The sequence below is a fragment of the Galeopterus variegatus genome, unplaced genomic scaffold, assembly GCF_000696425.1.
Source record: "Galeopterus variegatus unplaced genomic scaffold, G_variegatus-3.0.2 Scaffold5580, whole genome shotgun sequence".
NCBI classification, from domain to species: domain Eukaryota; kingdom Metazoa; phylum Chordata; class Mammalia; order Dermoptera; family Cynocephalidae; genus Galeopterus; species Galeopterus variegatus.
This window is the reverse complement of record NW_007731691.1, coordinates 8,296-16,590: the sequence shown is the minus strand read 5'-3', so window position 1 is coordinate 16,590 and position 8,295 is coordinate 8,296.

The following is an 8,295-nucleotide window of genomic DNA, read 5'->3' as shown; positions in this document are numbered from 1 at the left end:
ACTCCCCCCTGGGTCTGAGGTGGGGTGAGGGGGCCATGTCCAGCAACATGGTTCCACTGCTGCTTGCCTGGCTTCAAGTGTTTAAAGAAATCTCTGGAAAAGGCATTGACTGATGGCCGATATAATAACATAGAGACTTCAGTGACCACATGTAACAAGGAATAGAGTCTGCAAAAATAGTTTACAAAAATCATTAAAGAAATGAATGACTGCAGCCCTCAACAATCAACAACAGCAAACCCTGGGAAGGGAGAGAATTTGATTCACAGAGTTATTACTTTATAATATTAAAATTTTCCAGTTTTCAACAAATATTACAATGCATACAAATAAAAATACTATGGCCCATTCACAGAAAAAAGAAAGAGAAATGGACAGAAACTGTTCCTGAGGAATCCCATACCTCGGACTCAATAGACAAAGACTTTAAATCAACTGTCTTAAATATGCCAAAAGAGTTAAAGGAAACCATGGGCAAAGAACTAAAGAAAGCAAGGAGAAAGATGTAGGGACAAATAGAAAATATCAATAAAGAGATAAATTATGAAAAGGAACCAACTAAAAATTCTGGAGGTGTGAAGTACAATCAATAGTTGAAATGAAAAATTTACTAAACTAAATGAAAAATTCACCCTCAGAGCTTCCAGAAGAAACAAGCCCTGTTGACACATTGACTTATACTAGTGAAACTGATTATGGATTTCTGACCTTCAGAACGGGAGGAGAATAAGTTTGTGTTATTTTAAGCCACTAAGTTTGTGGTAACTTATTACAGCAACAATAGGCAATTCATACAACACCTTTAAACCAATTTGAAGCCCTAAATTCCTCTCTCTTTAAAATATCTAGAGTGGTGTTTATTTTTCTGACTGGGAATTGATAAGTAGGTGTTCCATCCATATTAGCGGAATAAATAAATAAATGAATGTATGAAAACTATAAGGTTCAAAGCAAGTCTGTTGTCCTTTGCTGTCTTAATTTGGATTTCTCCAGAAGCTGACTGTGAGAAAAGGATTTGGTTGCAGTGTTTGCTGAGAAATATTGGCAAGGGAGTGGGGAAATGAGACAGGAAAGGGAAGATGGCCAAGGCCAATTCAGGGTAGTCTCTCAAGCAACTTAGTCCTATGGCAAATCCAAACCCAATCTTATTGGGGAGTTCTGGCAGCCAGTGTAGAACACGCACCTCAGAAATTATTCTACCCGAGGGACAAGGGATATAGAGGATTTAGTAACAACTGCTATCAGTCTTTGGTTGAGGGATACATTAATTCCCTGGCACTTCTGACCTGCCATGTGTAGGGGAAGAGCAGTCTGTTGATGGTCAGAGAAAGCTCTCAGACAAAGAGATGCAGGTCCTGCAAGTTGGGCGTTAAGCTATATGCACTAAAGTGGCAAAAGCTAGGGGATAGGTCAGCCATCAACAGTCTCAGCTGCACCCACAAAACTAGCTAAGCTTGTCCCAATTCACCTCCTTCCTATTAACCAAAAGAAGCATATTATATGCACCATTCCTGAGCAAAGCAGTGCCTTTGGGATAATAATGTGTGCATTTTGTCACTTAGCAGGTGTGCAGGTTTTTTTGTTTTAATTTTTTTTTTATTGTACATGTTTATGGGATAGAGTTTGTTGTTTCAATACACACATATATTATGTAATGATCCAATCAGAATAGTTAGCATATCTATCACCTAAACATTTATCATCTCTTTGTGGTTACAACATTTGAGACCCTATTTTCTGGCTGTCTTGAAATATACAATACAATATCAACAGATATTGTCACCCTAGATGCAGGGTTTTTGAGAGTAAGGATTCTCACAATACTGAGTGCCATGGTAAACATATTATAGGCACTCAATGTATATTATTAAATTGAATTTATTATCATAATTGTATAATATCTTTTTCTTACCCTTGAAGGTAGCACTCTATTTAATTTCCTCTCTGCTTCTCTTAAAATTTTTTCCCCAATTAACATATTTTAATTACACATAAGTAAAGGAGTATCATAACTAGGAAAACAATCCAAAGATATTATTTTTAATATATCTCCCTACTACCTCCATGTTCACCCTTTTAGGAAATCCTTGTTAATATCTGCCACTAGCCTTCCACAGCCTTTGCTTTTTCTTTAAAAATATATAATAGATGTGCACTTGCTGTTTTTGTCTTTACAAAACATATGACTATACTATGAATATTTCTTTGCCACTTGTCGATTTTCTTGACAATATGTCATAGAGACCCCTGGGTCAAAGTAGATCGAGTTCATTTTTTTTTCATTTTAATTTTTTATTATTAGTGTATTCATATTACAAATAGTAATTTTTCTTTATGCCCTTTACCCGACCTATCATTCCCCAACCCTCTCCCTCCCTCCCCACATCTCTAGTATCCTTAGATTTTTTTTCTCCTTCTGAAAATTCAATGTATTCTTGTGCCTTCCTTCCTTCCTTCCTTCCTTCCTTCCTTCCTTCCTTCCTTCCTTCCTTCCTTCCTTCCTTCCTTGCACCAAGTTATGAGTGAGAACATGCAGTATTTCTCTTTCCTTGTTTGGCTTATTTCACTTAACATAATTTTCTCCAGATTCATCCATGTTGCTGCAAATGACAGAATTTCATTCTTTTTTATGTCTGAGCAGTCTTCCATTGTGTTTATATACCACATTTCCTGTATCCACTTGTCTGTTGATGGACACTTAGGTTGGTTCCATATTTTGGCTATTGTAAATAGAGCTGTGATGAACATGGGAGTGCAGGTATCCCTCTGACATGATGATTTCCATTCCTTTGGATATATGCCCAGTAGTGGGATTGCTGGATCATATGGTAGCTCTATCTGTAGTTGTTTGAGAAACTTCCATACTGTTTTCCATAATGGCTGTGCTAAGTTACAGTCCAACCAACAACGTAGAAGAGTTCCTTCCCCTTTTCCCGCATCCTCACCAACATTTGTTGTTCTCAGTCTTTTTAATAATGGCCAGTCTAACTGAGGTTAGACTGAAATGATATCTCAATGTGGTTTTTATTTGCATTTCTCTGCTGATTAGTGATGCTGAACATTTTTTCATGTACCCGTTGTCCATTAATACGTATTCCTTTGGAAAATGTCTACTCATCTCCTTTGCCCATTTTCTAATTGTATTATTTGTTTTTTTGCAGTATAGTTGCTTGAGTTCTTTATATATTCTGGATATTAATCCCTTGTCAGATGTATAGTTTGCAAATATTTTCTTCAGTTTCATAGGTTGTCTTTCCTTTCCATTGATTGTTTCCTTTGCTGTTTGGAAGCTTTTTTGTTTGATACAGTCCCATTTGTTTATTTTTTCTTTAGTTGCTTGGTCTTTTGGGGTCTTACTCATAAAGGCTTTACCCAGCCCTACTTCCTGGATTGTTTCCCCTATGTTTTCCTTTAGTAATTTTATGGTTTCAGGTCTTATATTTAAGTCTTTAATTCATTTTGAGTTGATTTTGATATATGGGGAGAGGTACAGGTCCAGTTTCATTCTTCCACATAGGGACATCCAGTTTTCCCAGTACCATTTATTGAAGAGGCAATCTTTTCCCCAGTGAATGTTCTTGTTGCCTTTGAGAAAGATCAGTTGGCTATAAATATGTGCATTGATTCCAGGGTTTTCTATTCTGTTACATTCATCTGAATATCTGTTTATATGCCAGTACCATGCTGTTTTGGTTACAAAAGCTTTGTAGTATAATTTGAAGTAAGGTACAGTTATGCCTCTGGCTTTATTTATTTATTTATTTATTCATTTTTGCTAAGGATTGCTTTGACTATTTGGGGTCTTTTGTTGTTCCATGTGAATTTTAGGGGTTTCCATTTCTGAGAAGAATACCATTGGTATTTTGATGGGGATTGTATTGAATCTGTAGATTGCTTTGGGTAGAATGGACATTTTTGTGATGCTAATTCTTCCCATCCAAGAGCATGGTATGTCTTTCCACCTTTTTGTGTCCTGTTTAATTTCTTTCAGTAGTGGTTTGTAGTTCTCACTGTAGAGATCTTTCACCTCCTTGGTTAAATTAATTCCTAGGTATTTTACTTTTTTGGTGACTATTGTAAATAGGCTTGCTTTATTGATTTATTTTTCTGCTACTTCATTACTGTAGTATAAGAAAGCAAATGATTTTGAGGTGTTGATTTTATATCCTGCAACATTACTAAAGTTGTTAATCAGCCCTAAGAGTTTTTTGGTAGAGTCTCTAGGTTTTTCTATATGTAAGGTCATGTCATCTGTTAACAGGGATAATTTGACTTCATCCTTTCCAATCAGGATGCTCTTTATTTCCTTCTCTTGCCTGATTGCTCTGGCTAGTACTTCCAGTACTATGTTACACAGGAGTGGTGAGAGTGGGCATCCTTGTCTTGTTCCATTCAGGATGATATTGGTGGTGGGCTTGTCCATAGATGGCTTTTATTGTGTGAGATAATTTCCTTCTATACTGAATTTGCTGAGACTCTTTATCGTGTAGGGATATTGAATTTTATTGAATGCTTTTTCTGCATCTACTGAGATAATCATATGGTTTTATCCTTGACTTTATTGATGTGGTATATCACATTTATTGACTTGTGTATGTTGAACCATCCTTGCATCCCTGGGATGAATCCCACATGACCATGGTGTATAATTTTTTTCTGTATTGCTGTATTCTGGTTGCTAATATTTTGTTGATGATTTTTGCATCTATGTTCATCAAAGATATTGGCCTGTAATTTTCATTTTTGTTTATCTTTATCTGATTTTGGTATCAGGTTGATGCTGGCCTCATAGAATGAATTTGGGAGAGTGGCTTCTGTTTCAATTTTTTGGGATAGTTTGAAGATAAGTGGTATTAATTCTTCTTTAAAGGCTTGATAGAATTCAGCTTTAAAACCATCCAGTCCTGGGCTTTTCTTTGTTGGGAGACTGCTGATTACTACTTAAATCTTATTGCTTGTTAGTGGTCTGATCAGGGTTTCTATTTCTTCTTCGTTCAGACTTGGTAGTTTGTATGTGCCTAGAAATTTATCCATTTCCTAGAGGTTTTCATATATGTTGGTGAACAGTTGTTTATAATAATCTCTACTGACCCTTCATATTTCTCTGGTATCAGTGGTAATGTCTCCCTTTTCATTTCTGATTTTTGTTACTTGGGTCTTCTCTCTTCTTTTTTTGTTAACTTAGCTAATGGTTTGTCTCTTTTATTTATCTTCTCAAAAAACCAACTTTCTGTTCTTTGATCTTTTGTATCATTTTTTGGGTCTCTATTTCATTTAGTTCTGCTCTGATAGTAATTATTTATTTCCATCTACTACTTTTAGGATTGGATTGTTGTTGTTCTTCTATTTCTTTGAGACATAGTGTTAGGTCATTTATTTGAAGTCTTTCCATTCATTTGATGTAAGTGTTTATTGCAATAAACGTCCCTCTTAGTAAAGCTTTTGCAGTGTCCCACAAGTTTTTGTATGATGTATCTTTATTTTTGTTACTTCCATAAATTTTTTAATATCCTGTTTAATTTATTCTTGGACCCATAGGTCATTCAGTAGTCTGTTGTTTAGTTTCCATATACTTGCTGTATAGTTTCCAGAGTTTTGCTTGTTATTGATTTCCAGTCTTAATCCATAGTGGTCTGAAAAGATACTGGGAATGATTTCAATTTTCTTATATTTGCTGGGACTTGATTTGTGAACTAACATGGGGTCTATCCTGGAGAATGTTCCATACACTGATGAGAAGAATGCATATTCTGTAGTTGTTGGATGAAATGTTCTGTGTATGTCTGCTAGGTCCAATTGGTCTAAGGTGTAGTTTAAATCCTATGTTTCTTTGTTGATTTGTTCCCTGGAAGATCAGTCCAATGCTGAGAGAAGGGTGTTCAGGTCACCCACTATTATCATATTAGGGTCTATCTCTCTTTTTAGTTCTAAGAGTGTTTGCTTTACATATCTCGCTGCTCCTGTGTTGGGTACATATGTATTTGTGATCGTTATGTCTTCTAGGGATAGATACCTTTATGATTCTATAATGGCCTTCTTTGTCTCCTTTTATGGTTTTTGGTTTACAGTCTATTTTATATGATTTAAGAATAGCTACACCTGCTCATTTTTGGTTTCCATTTGCATGGTGCTTCTTTTCCATCCCTTCATTTTTGTCTTTTAGTATTTTGAATATATCCTCCCATTCTCTTCTGGTCTTTAGGGTTTCTGATGAAAAGCCTGCTGTTAGTCTGATAGGGCTCCCTTATAGGTGACTTTGTGCTTTTCTATTGCTGCTTTTAAGATTCTCTCTTTGTCTTTGAGCTTTGCCAGTTTGACTGTAATGTGTCTTGGAGAAGATCTTTTTGGGTTGAATTTGTTTGCACCATCTTTGGGCTTCCTGGATCTGAAGGTCTGTGTCTCTCCCTGTACCTGGGAAGTTTTTCACTATTATTTTGTTGACTATGTTTTCAATGTCTTTTCCATTTTCCTCCCCTTCTGGAATACCCATGATTCAGATGTTTGTGCACTTGAGATTGTCTGCTAGCTCTCTTAGATTTTCTTTACTTTTTAAAAATTCTTTTTTCTTTTTTTTTTCTGCCTGGTTTATTTCTAAAAGATCATCTTTGAGTTCTGAAATTCTTTCTTCTGCTTGTTCTAGCCTGCTGCTTAAGCTTTCTGTTCTGTTTTTTTATTTCACTGAGTGAATTCTTCAGTTCTAGGAGTTCTGCTGCATTCTTTTTTGAGGTATTAATCTCTTTGTGAATTTCCTCCTTTATATCCTCGATATTTTTTCTTATTTCATTGTGTTCTCTAATTGATTCTTCTCTTATTTCTTTGAGTTTTCTTAAGATCAGTGCTCAGATTCCTTTTCAGACATTTCAGGGTTTTACTGCTCTATGGGGTCTGGTACTTGAGAATTAACATATTCCTTCAGTGATGTCATATCCTCTTGTTTATTTATAGCTCTAGTATTTTTTCATTGATGTTTGGTCATATGGTAGGGCACTTGTTTCTTCTGTTACTCTGGAGTGGGCTATGAGGGGAAAGACTTCCTCCTCTATTTGTAGGTTCTGCTGGTGACTCTTCTTGTATCAGTGCAAGTTAAGTGTGCAATGGGCTACCTCAGTTCCTACTTGGGTAGTGGGCAGGCCTCTCCAGGGCTCAGGTGGCATGGACTGCTGGTGGCAGTGGCACGGTGCCTCATTTATTTTAATAGTTGCAATATTTTGTCCTTTGGATGTACTGTAATTTATTCAACCATTGTTTTATTTATGGACATGCAATTTGTTTCCAGGGTTTTTTTTTCCCCTTCTCAAACAATGCTACAGTAAGCATCCTTATATAAATATTCATTTATATTCCTCAACGTGGTATTACTATGTCAAAGGGTATGTGCATTTGGAAGTTTCATAGATATTGATCTGTTGCTTCTTATTCACATTGAGAATTCTCATTTCTCTTAAGTATTCCTTATTTTATTTATATATAATGGGATTTGCCCAATCAGCATTAACATATACTTGGTTATGACTGATAAACTGACAGGGTGCTGCTGGGAGTTATTTGCATGTATCAACTGTTATGAGGATTTTCTTCAGAAGAGGAATTGAGGAGGGTTTCTGTGTATCCCAGGGGAGAAGGATGTGGCAGAAGCTGAAGCAGAAAGGATACTTCTTTTGTCCAAGCAAGGAGGTATGATACAGCTTAGGGGAAGCAGGACATTTTCCTCACTCCTAAATGGAACAGAGTATAGTTGTGGCATCAATGAAACTGGAAAACAAAAAGGCCTAGTTCTCTTGGAACATCCTAGGGTATTACCAGAAATAAGTGGGTTGTATTTTTAGAGGTTATCAGTGGGTAGCAAAAGCCAAGAAACAAGTATTGTTTCAATTAAAATAACATCTCTCCTCCCCCTACATTTGTACTAATTGGCTGGCAAGGTATGGAGAAATCTACTTTACATATAATTGGACTTGAATTCTCAAATTGGTCTACAGACTCATGTCACTTTGAATAGACTTACTCAAATTGCAAATTATTTTTTCCGTTGACTCTTTTTTACTGAGAAAACATTTTGGAGTAGAAAAATAATAGTGATGAGATGATTAAACATCTTATTAATAATTTTGTAAACTTTTTAATTGATGATTATGCTTTATATTGTTTGCAAATGAGCTTGATTCCAAAATTATAAGCAATACTTTCCTCCTTTCTGGGAAATTCCCACCTCAAAGCTAAAGTGAAAGTTTTTTAAAAAATGTTTTCAACAAAGAAACAGTGTTAATGAATATACCTAAGGACAATTTAGTGGAG